Source organism: Symphalangus syndactylus, chromosome 9 (genome assembly GCF_028878055.3).
Source record: "Symphalangus syndactylus isolate Jambi chromosome 9, NHGRI_mSymSyn1-v2.1_pri, whole genome shotgun sequence".
NCBI classification, from domain to species: domain Eukaryota; kingdom Metazoa; phylum Chordata; class Mammalia; order Primates; family Hylobatidae; genus Symphalangus; species Symphalangus syndactylus.
In genome coordinates this window covers 87,165,067-87,184,975 of record NC_072431.2, presented here as the reverse complement: position 1 = coordinate 87,184,975, position 19,909 = coordinate 87,165,067, and the positions used below count along the sequence as shown (strand labels likewise).

General features: G+C 42.4%; 1 protein-coding gene across 6 annotated transcripts in view; it reads left to right on the top strand.

Moving 5' to 3' along the window:
- Positions 1–19,909, top strand: part of HECW1 (HECT, C2 and WW domain containing E3 ubiquitin protein ligase 1) — a 473,895-nt gene that overhangs the window by 222,750 nt on the left and 231,236 nt on the right. The window lies entirely within an intron of this gene.

Below are 19,909 nucleotides of genomic sequence, written 5' to 3'. Positions count from 1 at the left end.
GTAACTCAATTATCATTTTTTAATACATGCATTTGGGCTCCACTGGCCCATTCAAACCTTCAGAGGGAGCTAGTACAGTCCTTGTTCATTGTGTACTTTGTCAGAATCCTTCCAAATCAGGGCTCAGATTGCCCCAGAACACGGAGATGAGGTGATCCTGAAAAGAAGGTATCCTGTCTTGATCTCTGGCCCAGATCTGCTCTGTGTACCTCCTTGTTCATCCAATTTTAGTAGGAAGAACTGGGCAGTGTGCCTGGAGTGACCTCTGATTACAGCAAAAAGAGACCACTGACAAAGGGGCTGCCCTTCTCCCCAGCCCTTGTGTTGTCGTCACTGTCGTGGGCACCGCCTCTTCACAGCTGTCCAGGCATAAACAAGAAATCAAGAGTCATTTTCAACCTCCCTGCCTTGCCCTAGTGTCCTGCCCCCGCCAGTCAGCACGACTCATCCCGGATCCCATCTCACCTCCCAGGTCAGTCTCAGGCTTAGCATATCTCGCCCCTCATTTCCTTGTGTGGAAACCTGGCTGGATGCACACCCAGATTGCCACATGCTGTGGTCTCATCATTCCCTGCACCCATCAGAAGAACACCCCTCAACCTTTTTAGCACCTAATTTTAAAATCCTTTTCCATCATGCCATCTGTCTCAGTCCATTCAGGCTGTTATAACAAAATACCTTACACTGAGGAATTCATAAATAATAGAAATTTATTTCTCACCATTCTAAAGGCTGGGAAGTCCATGATCACAGTGCCAACAGATTCCACTTCTGCTGAGGGCCTGCTCAGCTTCAAAGACAGTGCCCTCTTGCTGTTTCTGCATAGGGCCAGAGGGGCCAAAGGGGCTGGGGCGCCCCTTCCGCCTCTCTTACAAGGGCATTAATCCCGTTTAAATCATCATCTCATATTTTAAAAACACACAGGGGCTCCTGATGATACATAAGAGAAAATCTAAGCAGCCGACCTTACTGTCAGTTTGTAATGACTCCCCCTTGACCATGGTGAGGTGAACCTCACACAGGTGGGGGCTGTTGGGATCTGCCTCCTCACTCTGGGCTTCAGCCAGTGGCTTCTAAGCTAGAGGCAGCATGATGGCCACGGCGACTTGGGGCTCAACCCCAAGCCCAGGGAGGCCCTCTGGACTCTGAGATTCTGTATCTTCATCTATAAAATGAAAGTGATATATGTCCTCCACAAGGCGGCCCCGTGAAGATGACCTGAAAAAACTCAGGAGAAGTACCCAGCCATGTGTCAGGGACAGCAAGAGCTCAGTCAACACCAGACCCTCTGCCATAATTAGAGAGCTGTGAATTAGGAATTACAGGTGTCACTCTGAGAGGAAACAGGGCAGGATCATACATCCACCTTTTATTTCTGCTCTGGAAATGAACATATTGGTGCCTTGGTGACAATTGAGACATGAATGGCTTTATGCTGAGAGTTTTCTGTGGGGAAACCCTCTGCTCTGCAGCCAAAGCTGGAGACCAAAGAGCACTGGAGGAAAAGCAGGGCTCCAGGGGAGCCGGCTGCCTTCTCTTTCTTGACATTCTAGAGCAATGTTTCCCTGTGGCGATGCAGCCAGAGCCAGAACAGGCTCACTGGGACCAGAGGCACCAGCACTGAGATTAGACACAGTGGCTTCATCAGGCCACAATCCAGAGGGTTAAGATGACATGTTGTTAGAGCCTTTTATTTGAACTTGGGCATGTTTTCACCAGGACTGCTCTGCCTTTAGAGCCAGCAAGGCTAAGGACTGCACCGCGGGCTGCCATTTTCAATCACTGTTGTGTTATTTCCAAGGAGATGTCTCAGTTTGTGCTACAATAAATACTCGGGCCATAGGCACTAAGCCCTTAAGAAGGTTAAGTCTACATGGGGAGACTGAACCCAACCTGTGCAACATAAAGGTGTGATCATTGCACTGCTTCACAGGTTTTCTGTTAGGAAAAAGTATGACTCCATATATATATCTGCAAAATAATAGGCATATTTATATTATTGTGCCATCTGATTTTTTTATAGAGCTCCGTGGAAACCAAGACTCCCCCCCGCCACTGCCCACCCACTTTAGCACTACGCTAAAGTGAAATCATTGTTAAAATTGCACTGTGTAACAGTCATGAAGTAATTCATGTTGCTTATATTCTTACTTGTGTTTCTTAAATTTTAGGAAAAGAATATAGAGTTCACAGTGATACTCCTGAGATTCTTTTTCTTCTTTCATCTATATCCTTTCACCACACAGTTAATTCCCCTCCCTGGTGTCCCTACCACCTAAACTTCTCCATAAACCTGCCTCTGGTTATACCTCATACTCGTTTTGATTTTCCCTTCCTTATTTTCTTCCAGTTTTGCTTTAAAATCCCAAAAGAATTAATCTTGCTAGAGAGGCATCCCCTGGGTAGAGGAAGGAGTCCAAGCTACCAAGTCCATAGGCACTCTCTAGCAGCCCCGAGTGAAAGGGTTGGAAATATTCATACAGTGATAATTTTGTCCCTTTGAGGTTATCATGCATCATGTGATATCATATATTAGATATTATGCATCCTGTGTGCTAATGGGATGTCGAACGAACATAATAGTGATTAAAGAGCTAGATTAAAGGCACTGCAGGGTGGAGCTGAGAAGTACAGGAAAGATAAGTGCTTAGCCTTTATGTAGTCTATGAAACTTTATATTATTATTATTATTATTATTTTAGTTTTAGGATGACACGATAAAACGGATTTGGGGCCAGGCATAGTGGCTCACACCTATAATCGTAGCATTTTGGGAGGAAGAGGCAGAAGGATCACTAGAGCCCAGGAGCTCAAGACCAGCCTGGGCAACAAAGTGAGACCCCAATCTCTACAAAAAATAAAAATTTAAAACTATTAGCTCTGTTTGGTGGCATGCACCAGTAGACCCAGCTACTTGGGAAGCTGAGATGGGAGAATCACTTGAGCTGGGGAGGTCTACAGTCTAGCCTGAGCTATGGAGCAAGACCTTGTCTCAAATTAAAAAAAAAAAAAGGGTTTGTGACTATTCGTGCAAGGCAACTTCAGGGAAACATATCCACCTTCAGCAATCCCAGCCAAGGCCTGCAACATGGGACACAGAAGAAGCAGCGAACTAGAGGGGCTGCGGTTGCTGCTGGTCCCTGTCTGAACTGCATGGGGCTGCCAGAGGCCAATCTGACTGAACACGGCCAATGAGACAATGGCGTGTGGCAGTGGAGGGCCCGGCCCACGTGGGAAGACAAGACGCAGGCGTGCAGTCACTTCTCAGCACATCAAGGATTCCATTGCATCTGGGGGACGTCAAAATTGACCTGCAGTGCATGGAGGTCTCAGTCCCTCAGATTAAATAACAAAGCATGACTGAGCATTATTACAGAAAACAGCCAGAAAGATATAACCAGAACATTCCATTCAGATTCGCAGCAATACAAAACAATGGTGCCAGCTTCCAGTCAGACACATGTCAGATCTTCCCAATGAGAAGAAAACCCTCAATCGACATAAATAAAGGGTCAAGGCCCTATTAACCCAAAGTCAGACTTTTCTGGATTAACCTTAAGTTGCCAAGTCAGTGTGAGATCATAACAGATACAGCTGTCTCTCTTAGCCCTATTGTGCTGGAGGCCTGCTGGGGATCGTGCTGGTCTCCAGGGGCTCAGATCTAGACATGCAGGCTCCATCCCTGCATGCCGAGGTTCTGGCATTACACTGGGGAGGCAAGCATGTACTTCTTTTCATGCCTTGTGTGAAACAGTATGAGGAGGAGCCCTAGCCTGACCTTGGGGCAAAGACCTAATCACCTCCAAGTTACAGGAACTCGGCCAGTGGGAAGGAAGGTCTGGACTCACGGCCAAGTGGCATACAGGGGTGGGAAGGGGTGAGGCTGGGGTGGGTGAGACAGAATTGGAAAAGAAATATTCCAGGTAAGGAGCCCAGGGTCAGAGGTTCTAGGCAATTTAGACATATGCCTGCAGAGCACACAGAGCTATGCAAATACTTTAAGTAGAAAAAGCATTCCAATTAGGCTTGCATTCTAGAAATCGCATTCTGGCAGAAGTGTGGCGAGAAGACTGTAAGGTGCTGATATTAGAGGCTCGAGACCACCAAGAAACTATGGCATAAAAACAGGTGAGAAACAAAGAACACCTGGAATGAGAAAAATGGAAGGGGCTGATTCAGAAAGAGGCTTAGGAGGTAAGATCAACATGGCTTGGTGAGGAACTGGATGTGTGCCTGGGGAGAGGAAAGGGGCAGAAGGAAAATCAGCTGCCTCTACGGCACATCATCCAAGACTGAGAGGTCAGAAAGGGGGCGAGTTTGGGGATTGAAGACACTGAGTTCAGGTTGAAGTGTCTGTGGGCTGGAAAGATGCAGCACACAGTTGCCTGGACACGGCGTGCTAAAGAGAAGAACCTGACTTTGAAACAGAGATGGGAAAGGAACAAGCAAGTGCTGTGTGAAGTGAGGGTGTGAAGGACTTTGTGTAGGGGGAGTGTAAAGTAGTGTTTCTCAAAGTGTAGCCTGCTGAAAATTGCAAGGGAGTCCTTTACCCAGGGTGGTTATTAGAAATGCAGATTCCATAGGCAAGAGCCTTTCTTTTTAATAAGCATGCCATGTTATTCTGATATGCCTGTAAATGTGAAGATGACTGATACAGACTGTGAGAAGAGGAGAGTTGATGATGGAATTCCATCGACGAGCAAGAGGAAGAACAGAAAGAGAGATCATGGAGTTAGGCAGGTTAAGGGTGGCCATAAATTCCTTGAAGCTCCTCCTATTGAGAGGCGAGGTCCACGTCACCTCCCCTTGAGCCTGGGTGGGTGCTGTGACCTGGGCTGGTTTCCAAACTAAAGTACCAACTTCTAGCCTAGGCCTCAAGATATTGGAAGCTTCCACTTCCTCCCTCTTGGGACACTCACTCTTAAAGCCCTGAGACAGCTGGGCTGGGAGAAGCCCTGGCTAGCTATGTTCAGGGCTGTGTGACAAGAGGATGCTGGCAAGCCCAGAGCTTCCAGCCATCCTCAACCAGGCAAAAGGCCACATCATACGTCTAACCCTAGCTGCAGTCAATGGCAACAGCATGTGAGAACCGCAGGAGAGCTGCCATGCTGAGCCCACACCTCACAGAACTTTGAGAGATAGTAAGAGGGTGCTGCTGAAGCTGTCAAGTTTTTGGTTTGATGATTATACAGCCATAGTAACGAGAGCGCCAGGGAAATCATCAAGAGCAAGGCCCTGGAAGTTAAGGGAGGAGAAAACATCAAGGGTGTCATCAATATGACCTGCTGAGCGCCACAGAGTCACAGAAGATACAGAAGTCACCGGTGGAGGGTGGCCATGTGGGGGCTATGGGCTTTGTCTAAATAATTCGAGGAGTTGGTGAGAAAGACTGTAGGCTGAAAGGTAGAGTGACTGGTTCATCCTGGTTTGCTGGAACTCTCCTGGTTTGGGCCCTCATAGTTCTGTGTCCCAGGAAAAAGCTCAGGCGTGAACATGCTGGAGTGGGTTGGTGACCCTGTGGTGAGTCTGCACTGATAAAGAAGAGGCCAGGGGAATACAGCAGTCCTCTGGGATGGCTGGCAATGACAGTGGCTCTGAGAAGGTAGCCAAATGAGGAATAAAATCAAACGGAGGTTTTTTATTTATTTATTTATTTTTATTATACTTTAAGTTCTAGGGTACATGTGCACAACGTGCAGGTTTGTTACATATGTATACATGTGCTATGTTGGTGTGCTGCACCCGTTAACTCGTCATTTACATTAGGTATATCTCCTAATGCTATCCCTCCCCACTCCCCCAACCCCACGACAGGCCCTGGTGTGTGGTGTTCCCCACCCTGTGTCCAAGTGTTCCCATTGTTCAATTCCCACCTACAAGTGAGAACATGTGGTGTTTGGTTTTCTGTCCTCGAGATAGTTTGCTCAGAATGATGGTTTCTAGCTTCATCCATGTAAGATCGTGGTGGGGCCAGGCACAGTGGCTCACACCTGTAATCCCAGCAATTTGGGAGGCTGAGGCGGGCAGATCACGAGGTCAGGAGATCGAGACCATCCTGGCTAACATGGTGAAACCCTGTCTCTACTAAAAAAATACAAAAAATTAGCCAGGCATGGTGGTGGGCGCCTGTAGTCCCAGCTACTCGGGAGGCTGAAGCTGGAGAATGGCGTGACCCCAGGAGGCGGAGTTTGCAGTGAGCCGAGATTGCACCACTGCACTCCAGCCTGGGTGACAGAGCGAGACTCTGTCTCAAAAAAAAAAAAAGATCAGGGTGAGCTTGCACATGTTTATAGACTGAGTGGAATAGGCCATAAAAATAGAGACTCTCATTAACTTAGTGCTTACAGGGATCAACGTTCTTGGCAAGGATGTTACCATGAGGTGGACACCATCACTGTTGTATCCAGTGAGAAATCTTATTCTCTGAGCATCATGGCAGCTTGCCTAAGGTTCAGAGTGGTAGGTGGTAGAGCTGGGATTTGTGCTCAGGATTATCTGTTGTGCTTCAGCACCATGGCAGAGCCCATGGGAATGTCAGAGATATGGGACATTGAAGGGCAGTTTGATGGATTCAAGGCCATGAGGAGTCAATAGGCAACAGGACCCAGAGAACAGTTATGGGACAGGCCTTTCCTAGAGGCTCTTGACTGGCTAGGGGTGGGATGACCAGAAGTGTGGGTGAGGCAGGTGGCAGGTGCAAGATGGGAACAAAGAGACAGGAAGAAATGTGTTTCTGCTGACCACTCTACAGTGCCCGCTTTCCTAACAAGAAGGGAAATAAGAAGAAGAAATTGGAAGAACTCAGAGTGATTTTCATCTACACAGATGTGGTAGAGTGAAATTGGAACTCTACAAAAATAAATAAACAAATAAATAGCTTCTCCTCTCCCCCCTCAAAGCCACTCTACACACAAAATGAATCTCTTTTGCTCAAAATCACAGACACATAGAGCTGGAACCTCAACCCAGGCTGCTGAGACCCTCTAAAGGCTTCAACAACCCAAGGAAGGGACTGTTAGCCCATTTTGATCTCCATGAAATGGATACAGATCCCGAGGCATGCGCACAGGCCACATTCCTGAAATGGGGTCTTGCTCTAAAGGCCTGTGGCAGGTGCGTGTGGTGAGAGGCCAAATTTGGCAGGCAAGAATATGGGGCAGACAAGGGACACTGACCTAACTAAGATTCTGTGTTTGTACCTACAGCCAGGTGGGTGAGGCAGTGTCTGAAGGGCATGGCAAGCTGATCACCACGGTGTCCAATTACAGACAGACGCAGCAGATGGGAGCAAAGGTGGCTGCGGTCACTTTAGGAGTGTGGCCTGTGCTCATCCCTGGGGAACAGTACATGGGCTGCAAGGTCTGACCCCTGGGCTGTTGTTTGGGGTAAGGCTACTGTCCTGAGTAGAGGAATAATACCAATAATACCAGCAGCTAAACTTCTTTGAGCCATCCCAATGTACCTGGCATCATGCTGAGCACCTTAAATATATTGCCTCATTTAATCCTTATGGAACCCTAGATGACAGATATTTTTATTTTCCCTCTTTGTTAATGAGAAACCTGAGGTAGAGGAAGATAATTCAACTGGTACAATAGTCACAGGTAACAAACAAGTGATAGGACTGGGATGGGAACCAAGACAGCCTGCCTTCAGAGACTGCTCTTTAGCCACTGTGATGTCCTGATAAGACCAGAGTAGGCCAGTAGGGGTCCCATGACTAAGGTAGAGGATTGGTGCAAAATTCTGGTCCCACGGAGAGCTGCAGTACTAGCTTATCCACTGGATAGAACTTTGAAGTAGGAGTCATTCCTGGGGGCCTTACCTCCCAGGTATGATAGGCAAGGAAATGTGGGGGGCATCAGAGAATACAGACATCACTAGACTATCACACTGTACCAAAACAGAGGTCTGGAAGGAAGGTCAAGGTGGTTAGTATACAGCCTTCCTCATATCCAGATGATCCCAAGTAGGGAGCTCAGTGTGCCTCCTATAAAAAGCTATAGAGAAAGTCACATTAAAAGAAAAGGCTACACAGGATTTCAATCACTTCCTCACATGTAAATCCAGAATCACCCCTGTTTTGGTGTATTTATTATGTATGGATGGATTCCATTTGTATATGCATTTATAAAAGTGTTATTTATTCCCTACAGAAAATTTGAAGAAAAGATCAAAGCAAAAATCATCTATAATTTCAACACCTAGATAACATTTTAGATGAGTGTTTTATTGCTAGTAGCATTTCCCCTTAGAGGGCTTAATTAGTATGTATTCAATTATTTAATGAATGAATTAAGCTGGTGCTCAGTATTCCAGTGCAGGAAGCATGAGACTTACGCTCAAGGACAGCAGCCATTACGTCTTATCTTTCCCATAGATACCCCTGAGCCTAAAACATTGAGTTTCCCTGCTAGAGGAAGAGACAGGGAAATATGGGCAGAGGGAAGGGGCCAGATGGTCTCTGGGTCAGCCACAGGGAGATAACAGAGTCAACTGACCTATCTACCTTCCCCTTGTAATAAAGAGGTGGCAGAACCTTTGAAAACAGAGGACTCTGCTCTCTGTCAAACATGGCCCAATCCACACTGGGAATCTGACCAACCAGTTTAGCAACTCCTCCTCCCTCCATTGGGACCAGGAAACGGATGTTAGAAAAGCAGTGGAAAGGGAGAGTTTTCACTTTTTCCACTTTATTCCCACCTTATACTTCTCTCTTTTAACCTATTGAGTGTTTCAGCCAAGTCAATGGTTGTGCATAGGCACAGCTGTTTTTGGTGAGGACAGAGATCTGTGGAGCTTCAGAAGGTCCTGCCTGAACATTGTGCGTGCCTTCCTGGGTACTTTTGCAGCTTCTGTGCACCTTATCTACCCGGGACCAATTCAGAGGTCACTCTCAGGACTTTCTGACATCAGTCAAAATAGATCTGTAGTCAACTGCAAGGCCATTGTCAAATGGTGCCAGCTACATTGTCCACTCCAGCTTTGAACAACCAGGAAAGTGTTCAGAGTCCAAATAATACAAAAATACACAAAACCTCTCCCAAAATGTTGCTAATGCAGATGTCTCTGTCTCATGTATCACACTTTCCCAAAATTCTAGAGTCAATATGGTACCCAAGAATATTGAAAAATCCACCAACACCCACAAAATTTAGACACAAACAACCCTTATCCATTGCAGCAGCTACTAAGCTAAGCCTTGTTCCTTCTCTCTAAGCAAAACCAGAGTTTGCAGAACCTGGTACATATTTAGACTTACATTGCTGTTGCCAGCTGTGTTACCTGAGGAAAGTAGGCGGACAAAAAGCAGAAAAGAAAAAGGAGAAAGTCATTCTTGTTTTATTGTCATTAGAATGAATGTCAGTCTCTTCCAGGTTATCCAAGGCCTATGAATTTAAATCCCAAATCAGAGAACCCACCTTAGAGGGGAGAAATCGTGACATTATGCTTCTCATATCCTTTGGGGAAAATACAGTTACAAATAATCCAGCCTCTACCAGAGAATGGCATATGAAATACTCTATCTCTATACAGAGTCTAGAAATTTGGACCTACAGACACAGCCTTTTCTTGGAACTTCTGTTCTTTTCTTCGTATTTACTCTTGAAAAGAAGAGGCTTATTTTACAATATGAATTTTCTGTAACACAGAACATAAATTTCTGGTGAAAATTAAACACTTAAAACCTGCCTAACCCTTCAACAATGAAAAGGTTAAGTATTAAAAGAATATGATGAAATATTTTTCAGAAGGGGAAGAGTAGATTATATCAATTCTTTTTAAACAGTCAATAATAGAAGGGAAAAGGCATAAAGAGTTCAGGAACATGCAGAAAAAAGCAGTCAAAATAATCCACAATTAGGCCTTACCCTTACTGCTAGCCTAATCACCAGCAGTTCCCAAATTAGAGAAAAATACATTTCAGGCAAACTCAACATAAAAAAAATTAATATTCAAACATCAGAACCAGTTAAATGGAAGTCTAGCTGCTTGACACATATGAAGTGATTATGGTGACCTTACAACCTCACTGCTATAGACTAATGTTTATGAGTGGGCCCTCCTAATGGAATTAATGCCTTTATAAAAGGAGGAAGAGACACATGATTTCTCTCCCTTTGCCATGTGAGAACACAGCAAGAAGGCAGCCATCTGCAAACCCGGAAGAGAGCCCCCAGCAGAAACCTAATCCACCAGCACCTTGATCTTGAACTTTCCAGCCTTCAGAACTGTGAGAAATAAATGTCTGTAGTTTAAGCAACTCAGTCTATGATATTTTTTATAGCAGTCCAAAATGACTTCGATACTCACAAAACAAATTCTTACAAGATTTGGAATCTTTCTTTCTTTTTCCTTCCTTCCTTCCTTTCCTTTCCTTCCTTTTTTATCTCTTTCCTCCCTTCCTCCTTTCCTCTTTCTTTATTTATTCCTTCATTCCTTCCTTCCTTCCTTCCATCTCTTTCCTTTTCTTTCATTTTTCCTTTCTCCCTTGCCTCTCTTTCTCCCTTCATCTCTCTCTTTCTCTCTCTTTCTCCCTCATCTCTCTCTTTCTTTCTCTCTTTCTCTCTTTATCTTTCTCTCTCCTTTCTTTCTTTTTCTTTCTTTCTTTCTCTCTCTCCTTCCTTCCTTTCCTTCTCTTTCTCTTTCTCTCTCTCCTTCCTTCCTTTCTTTCTCTTTCTTTCTTTTTCTTTCTTTATTTCTCTCTCTCCTTTCTTCCTTCCTTTCCCTTTCTTTCTTTCTTTCCCTTTCTTTCTCTTTCTTTCTTTCTTTCTTTCTTTCTTTCCTTCCTTCCTTCCTTCCTTCCTTCCTTCCTTCCTTCCTTCTTTTTCTTTCTCTCATTCTGTTACCCAGGCTGGAGTACAGTGGTGTCATCATACCTCACTGTAGCCTCAAGGGCTCAAGTGATTCTCCTGCCTCAGCCTCCTGAGTAGCTGGGACCACAGTCACACACCACCATGCCCAGCTACTTAAAAAAATTATTTTTAGAGATAGGGTCTTACTGTGTTATCCAGACTGGTCTCCAATTCCTGGCGTCTAGTGGTCCTTCACCTCAGCCTCTCAAAGTGCTGGGATTACAGGTGTGAGCCACCACTCCCAGCCAAGATTTGGACTTTTGAAAGAAAATCCAGCCTCCTTCTCAGGACTCTGTGCAGACCATGACTTTTTCTTTTCTTGTTTATTTTCTCTTATTTCATTTTAAATTCAGGGGGTACATGGCTTGTTTGTTATAAGGGTATTACATGCATAATAATGAGGATTGGGCTTCTAATCTACCCATCACCCAAATATTGAACATTGAACTCAGTAAGTAATTTTTCAACCTTTATCCCTCTCCTAACCTCCCCACTTTTGGGGTCCCCAGTCTATTGTCTCCATCTTTATGCTCAGTGTGTACCCATTATTTAGCTCACATTTATACATTAAAGCATGTGATGCTTGATTTTCTGTTTCTGAGTTAGTTCACTTAAGATAATGGCCTCCAGCTCCACCACGTTGCTGCAAAGGACATGATTTTATGTTTTATGGCTGTGTAGTATTCCATGGTGTATATATACATTTTCTTTATCGAATCAACTATTGGTGACACTTAGGTTGGTTCCATGACTTTGCTATTGTGAATAGTGCTGCAATAAACATAGGAGTGCAGATGTCTTTTTAATTAATGATTTCTTTTCCTTTGGGTAGGTACCTAGTAGTGGGTTTGCTGGATCTAATGGTAGTTCTATTTTTAGTTATTTGGAATATCTCCATGTTGTTTTCCATAAAGGTTGAACTAATTTACACTCCCACCAAAAGTATATGAGTGTTCCCCTTTCTCTGCAACCATGGAAACATCCGTTGTTTTTTGACTTTTTAAATAATAGCCATTCTGACTAGTATAAGATAATATCTCACTGTGATTTTAATTTGCATTTCTCTGATGATTAGTGATGTTGAGCATGTGTTTGTTGACCACTTGTATTTCCTATTTTGCAAAATGTCTGTTCATGCCCTTTACCCAGTTTTTAATGGGGTTGTTTATTTTTTTCTTGTTGAGTTGTTTGAGTCATCTGATAATAGACTCATCTCTGAGCCTACCCAGACAAAGTTATATTTGAGAGCCCCAAGGTGACATCTCTAGGTCAGTCAAGTGGCCAAGAGCCCCAAGGTGACATCTCTAGGTTAGCCAAGTGGCCAGTGCATGCTGAACAACATGTTGTGGGAAGGCACACACACACTATTTCCCAGGTGTTACAGGATGGTATGTGCATGTACTTCATTTCTCACCTTTTCTTCTAACAGTCTGACACTAACCTGCTTCATCACAGCATCTCAGTGTCTTCAGATGCTCTTCCTGGATGGCCTCTCCAACTCAGCCGAATAGCCAAGATCATTGTCACCCAAGAGGCAACAATTCCAGCAAATTCTAAACCTACAGGCATTATAGTTTCATGAAATCCCACCCCAATGGAGCACAATGTCTTTTTTTTTAATAAAAGACACTCACTTGCTGTGAAGGCTGCATTTGCAGTGTCAGGGGCCCCTTAGAAGGAACAAACATCCAGTTCCTGCACCCTGAATCTGAATCAACTGCAACTGGAAAAAGCAACTACCAATTGAATATGCACCATGCCAGATGGCCTGGCATATTTATGTGCTTTGAGTTGCCATGTCCTATGTGCCAGAGAGCTAAAACTGGTTTCAGGCAACTCAGTCCTCCACCATCTGACCAGCCAAGATTATTCTCTCCGCTTAGATTAAAACACAGAGACCTACTCCAGTGATCTAGGATTAGGGACTTTTGTGGCACAGAAGGCACTAGACTCGGTGATGATATTACTGCTGCTCTTGTCGTTGGCCTGGGAGACACTGCTGGGATACCCTTCCTCCAGCCTGAATGCTTGGGATAGGCTTAGAAAGTACTTAGCTGGTTCCATCCAGGACAGGGAACTGCAGCGTCAGTGCTGTGTGATGCCCTGTTTTCATACCTCATATTCTTTGCTCTTGCCTTCTATATCCTTCACCAGGGATTTTTTATTTTATTAATCTTTTCAAAGACCCAACTTTTGGTTTTCTTGATCCTCTATATATGTTTGTTTTCTGTTTAATTACTTTCTGCTCTTTATTCTTTATCATTTCCTTCTTTCTACTTTCCTTGGGTTTAATTTGTTGTTCTTTTGCTAATTTCTTGAGATTGCTGCTTAGCTCGTTGGTTTGTAGCCATTCTTGTCTGATGTATGCAATGAGACTGTCAATTTTCCTCTAAGCAGTTTTTATTTTGCTTTATTTTGGTAAAATTCTTGCTGAAGCACAACACACACACAGAAAAGTGCACAAATTTAAGTGCAGAGCTTATGAATTTTTCAGAAAGGGAACTCTTTCACGTAAACAGCACTCAAATCAAGAAGCAGAGCTTTACTCACATTTTAATCTGTTCTGTTTCTCTTCATCCTTCTCACACATCTGTGTTTCTGTCTGGGATCATTTTCCTCTAAAAAAAAAAAAAAAAAAAAAAGAATTCCCTTTAGTATTTCCTTCAGTGCAAGCCCACCGGAGATAAATCGTCTCAGTTTTTGTTTGTCTGAAAACATCACTATTTCACCTATACTTTTGAAGAGTAATTTCACAATATATATAGAGAGAGAACTCAAGGTTAGGTGCTTTTCTCTTTAGCACTTAGGAATGCCATTTATCTTCTGAAAAGTCAATGGTTAGTCTTTTTGTCATTCCTTTGAAGGTAACTATCTTCCCCCATCTTATGCTTTTAAGACTTTTATCTTTGTCTTTGGATTTCATCAGTTTAACTATGATGTGCTTACCAGAGATTCTTGTTTTTATCCTACGGCTTATCCTGAAGCTTAATGAGAAGCTATTATCTTCTCAAAAGTTGCCTTTACCCCATTCTCTGGAACTCCAATTACATACAGTGGATCATTCCATTGTGTCCCTCTGTTCCTTTTTCTCTACGTACTTTCTATCCTTTTTTTCCTCTACCTTCTTTCAATCCGGATATTTTCAGTCAACCTATCTCCCAGTTTACGAACCCTCTTTCTGCTATACCTGATCTCCTGCTAAACACATGTATAAAGTTCCTAATTTCATCTATTCTATTTTTCAGTAATAAAATCATCATTTGGTTATTTTCTATTGGTTTTAATTTTCTGGCAAAGGCTGTACTTAATATATCCATTTTCTATGTACATCATTGTTTCTTTAAAGTCTTTGCCAGATGATTTCAACATCAGGATTCTGTTTCCCTGCTTCTATCTGTTGCTGTACTTGGTAATTTTTTGTCAATTGCCATACATTGGGTATGAAATATTATACACTTGAGGTACTTTAGGTGATGACATCTTCTCCCAAAGAGGGTTTGCCGTGTCCTCAGCTAGGCAGTTGGGGTGCTGATGGCCTTAGTCCAATAAGAGGGGAGCTCCACAGGGTGCAGTCCAATTCTGGTAAGCCACAGTCTCCCTCTGGCTATCCCATGTTCCTTAGGACCCCTCTCAAGGGCTTTCAGTGGGGCCCCTCTCCCTGCCAGTTCTCCTCAATACCAAGAGATCGAAAATTTTGCCTCTACTTTTCAAATGTTTTCATGATTAGATTTTTAGTCTTTTGCCCTCAAAGCTTCAGTATTCGTGAATGTCTGAGGGGAAGCCAGTTGTGTATTTGAGATCTCCTGTGCTGTAACTCTCAACCCATCTAGTGAGCCACCAGGGAAAAGGGGCTATAGGTTACCAGAAACCTCTCTTCTAGAAGTTTTAGTCCTATCTGAGATTCCACTGCTCTGCAGTGCCTGGAAACATTTTGTTTTAAAATCAGCTTATTTAGTTAGCTGTAGAAGCATTCATCTGCTGCAATTACTCTATCCTAGCAAAAAGAAGTCTCTAATTCCCACCCCCCACCCCTTTTTTTTTTCTGAGATGGAGTATCGCTCTGTGGCCCAGGCTAGAGTACAGCAGAGCAATCTCAGCTCACTGCAACTTCTGCCTCCCGGGTTCAAGCAATTCTCCTGCTTCAGCCTCCTGAGTAGCTGGGATTACAGGTGCCGGCCATCACGCCCAGCTAATTTTTGTATTTTTAGTAGAGACGAGGTTTCACCATATTGGCTAGGCTGGTCTCACTCTCCTGACCTCAGGTGATCTGCCCACCTCAGCCTTCCAAAGTGCTGGGATTACAGGTGTGAGCCACTGCGCCCGGCCTCTAATTACCTTTGAACTGTGCAAGCAATAGCCCCAGGGATCAAAAACTCTGTCTGGGGGTGGTGACAGTAATCAACACTGAAATGAAAACAAAATGCATTTTTTTATTGTTTTTGAATTTAGAATTGGCCCCCTGACACATGAAGTAAGTATTTCCCGTAAATAAAAGCTACAGTGTCGTCTGTTGGTGGGAGTGTAAACTAGTTCAACCATTGTGAAAGACAGTGTGGGATTCCTCAAGGATCTAGAACCAGAAATACCATTTGACCCAGTGATCCTATTCCTGGGTATATACCCAAAGGATTATAAATCATCTTACTATAAAGACACATGTACATGTATGTTTATTGTGGCACTACTCACAATAGCAAAGACTTGGAACCAACCCAAATGTCCATCAATGATAGAGTGGATTAAGAAAATGTGGCACATATACACCATGGAATACTATGCAGCCATAAAAAGGATGAGTTCATGTCCTTTGTAGGGACATGGATGAAGCTGGAAAACATCATTCTCAGCAAACTATCTCAAGGACAGAAAACCAAACACCGCATGTTCTCACTCATAGATGGGAACTGAACAATGAGAACACTTGGACACGGCGGGGAATATCACACCCCAGGGTCTGTCATAGGGTGGGGGGGGCAGGGGGAGGGATAGCATTAGGTGAAATATCTAATGTAAATGATGAGTTGATGGGTGCAGCAAACCAACATGGCACATGTATACCTATGTAACAAACCTGCACATTGTGCACATGTACCCTAGAACTTAGAGTATTATAAATAAATAAATAGATAAATAAATAGTTACAGTGTCATTTTACATATTGGTTCATTTTGGTCACTTTTGCTATGGTACCATATTTAAAGACATTAACATGGGATTTATTCTTCTAAGTAAGAAATTAGTCAAGTAATATACAGTTACTCATGTAAAAAATATATATCGGCTATCACAATTACTTCAAAAAGAAGTTGCAATTAACCATTTTTCATTCAAATAACCAGACAGCTCAGAATTTAGCTATTAGAGAAGCATGAATTTATCATGTGGCAATTTGTATAAGTTAGGCAAATGTGAAATTCTTAAAATACAAACATCTTCTGTTTATTAAAAATTTATGACTTTTCCAGTTATTTTCAAATAATTTAATTTCAGTTTAGTTTTAGTTAATATAACCAGTCCGTAATACAGCATTCTAAATCATGATGACTTTTGGAAGTACAAATCCAAGTTAGATGATACCTGTATCAAATTATAAAATTTTGACTGTCAATATGACATTCTGTAATGCAATAAGATTTTTTCTGTTAGAGTCATATATTACTTTAATGATAATTTTACTACAAAAATATCATTTGAGTAGCAAAAATATCATGACTTTCAGGGCTGTTTATAGTAGAGCAAGGGTTTGTTTGTTTGTTGTTGTTGGTGCAATTTAATATGGCTTTAAAAATTATGTAATTTTATCCCTTTGAATGAGTTCTTAGATACAAGTTGCTAAAATTAAATGCAGCAGGACAAGTACGTATAAAAGATGACTCTGTTTCATTCTGGTGTTGGTTAAAAACCAGACTCATGCCTGAAAAGCTTTAACATTTTACCTTAAGGAGATTCAACAGGTAATATCAGTTTTTAAATTAACATAAATTTTCCAGTGTTTACTATGAATATTTACACTTACAGTGAAATCATCAATGTTAGATGCCTCATCAATGAACATTATTTCCATTTATCCTCATTTATTTGGAAACCCTTCACCCTTCCTTTGTTTTAATCAAAAGTCACAGCCTTTCTCTAAGCTGCTGATTTCTTAAAATCCATTTAATTCATAAAAAGAAATACAAATGTATATACTGCCATATAGGATAGACCGGCAGGACTCAAGATTTTATACAATTAATGTTGATTATTTCTCTAAAAGTGCTGCTCTTACTGTTTCCTCTTGCTGAAACTAAACACTCTTCAGACTCAATTTATATCACATTATTCTACCGTGACTCAATCTTTCTGAGCATCTGAAGACATTGTACTTTCCATTCCTCCTTCTAGATAACTCTTGAGGCTAACTCTTACAGCGTAATTATAGCTTTTTTGGTTAAAATTGCTTTTCTTGGGGTTTGAGGATATAGTCTCACATCTCTTTTGTAAATGACATATTAGCAGATTTAAGTTCATTATTCTTAAGAATGTTTATACATAGAGGCTGGGCACGGTGGCTCACGCCTGTAATCCCGGCACTTTGGGAGGCCGAGGCAGGCGGATCACGAGGTCAGGAGATCGAGACCATCCTGGCTAACACGGTGAAACCCTGTCTGTACTAAAGATACAAAAAAATTAGCTGGGCGTGGTGGCAGGCACCTGTAGTCCCAGCTACTGAGGAGGCTGAGGCAGGAGAATGGCATGAACCTGGGAGGCGGAGCTGGCAGTGAGCCGAGATGCACCACTGCACTCCAACTGGGAGACAGAGCAAGACTCCATCTCAAAAGAAAAAAAAAATGTTTCTACGTAGATAATTTGATCCTTTCTGCAAAATAATTGACTTCACAATGGAAGGCTGTGCCGATCTATGTCTGTCTAATTCATCAACTCTGATTATACTCTGGTTCATAAGATCTGAGTGTTTTTGCATTGCAGATATTGTAACACCTGAGTAGCTAAAAACTTGCCATGATGTTCAGATATTCATGGTGCTGGCAAACTGCAATGTCTGGGTAACGGTATTCTTTTTTTTTTTTTTTAATTATACTTTAAGTTCTAGGGTACATGTGCACAACGTGCAGGTTTGTTACATAGGTATACATGTGCCATGTTGGTTTGCTGCACCCATCAACTCGTCATTTATATTAGGTATTTCTCCTAATGCTGTCCCTCCCCCTGCCCCCCACCCCATGACAGGCCCCGGGGTGTGATGTTCCCTGCACTGTGTCCAAGTGTTCTCATTGTTCAATTCCCACCTATGAGTGAGAACATGCAGTGTTTGGTTTTCTGTCCTTGCGATAGTCTGCTGAGAATGATGTTTTCCAGCTTCATCCATGTCCCTGCAAAGGACATGAACTCATCCTTTTTTATGGCTGCATAGTATTCCATGGTGTATATGTATCACATTTTGTTAATCCATTCTATCATTGATGGACATTCGGGTTGGTTCTAAGTCTTTGCTATTGTGAATAGTGCCGCAATAAAAATACGTGTGCATGTGTCTTTATAGTAGCATGATTTATAATCCTTTGGGTATACACCCAGTAACGGGATCACTGGGTCAAATGGTATTTCTAGTTCTAGATCCTTGAGGAATTGCCACACTGTCTTCCACAGTGGCTGAACTAGTTTACAGTCCCACCAACAGTATAAAAGCGTTCCTATTTCTCCACATCCTCTCCAGCATCTGGTGTTTCCTGACTTTTTAATGATCACCATTCTAACTGGTGTGAGATGGTGTCTCATTGTGATTTTGATTTTCATTTCTCTGATGACCACTGATGATGAATATTTTTTCATGTGTCTGTTGGCTGCATAAATGTCTTCTTTTGAGAAGTGTCTGTTCATATCCTTTGCCCACTTTTTGATGGGGTTGTTTGTTTTTTTCTTGTAAATTCGTTTAAGTTCTTGGTAGATTCTGGATATTAGCCCTCTGTCAGATGGGTAGATTGCAAAACTTTTCTCCCATTCTGTAGGTTGCCTGTTCACTCTGATGGTAGTTTCTTTTGCTGTGCAGAAGCTCTTTAGTTTAATTAGATCCCATTTGTCTATTTTGGCTTTTCTTGCCATTGCTTCTGGTGATTTAGTCATGAAGTCCTCTGGGCAACAGTATTCTTAAGGCATATTTTTATGTTGACCGATATCTCCTTTCAGCACTCTGAAATTCTCATTCCCTTGTCTTCCATTGTTTCTGTTTGTGTTAAGAAGTCGTCTGTCAATATGATTGTTGCTCCTTTGAAGGTAAGCTAGCTTTTTCCTTCATTAGATGATGATGTTGTTTTTGTCTTTTTTTTTTTTCTCTGATGTCTGATTGCTTTGTTCCTTTTGGATTCATGGGGCTTTTTGAATCTACACCTTGATGTCTTTCGATGTAGCACCATCACCTCTCTGCTGTCCTTTTAGATTTCAGTACCTCTATTTTAGACTACCTGCTAGTATCCTGTGTGTTTCTTGCTCTTTCATCTATATTTTCCATCCTTTTCCTCTGCATGCTTCTTTCTGGGGTTTTTTCTGACCTATATTCGAGTTCCTTAAATTTTCTCCTCTATGTTGTTTAATCTACTGTTAAACCTATTCATTGAGCTCACTATTTCAAAGTACAGTTTCTCAGAATTTCTCAGATTCAAAATTTCTGTTTGGTTCATTTTGTAGACTTCATTCTTTGCTAGTAGTTTCAATCTTAATCTTCTTTTTGCTCAAGTGTTTTAAGTATATGTTCAGCAACATCTACTTGTTTTTTGTTTTTAATTTAGAAAGGGGACTTTATTTTGTATAAGGGTTTATAGTCTGCAGGGTGGCCATTCCACAGGCTGGGAAGTATAGACTCCGCTCAGCAGAGACCGGAAACAGGCACTTTGAGGGAGGAGAGAGCAGAAGAGGAGCTTACGTTGAACAGGTTGGCCAAGTATACATATTTAACAGGTTATAGCAGGAGTTATGAATATTCACAAAGGGGTTCCTGACATATGCATATTGAAAAACACGTATGTAACATACAACCCAAGTTAACATTAGGGTAG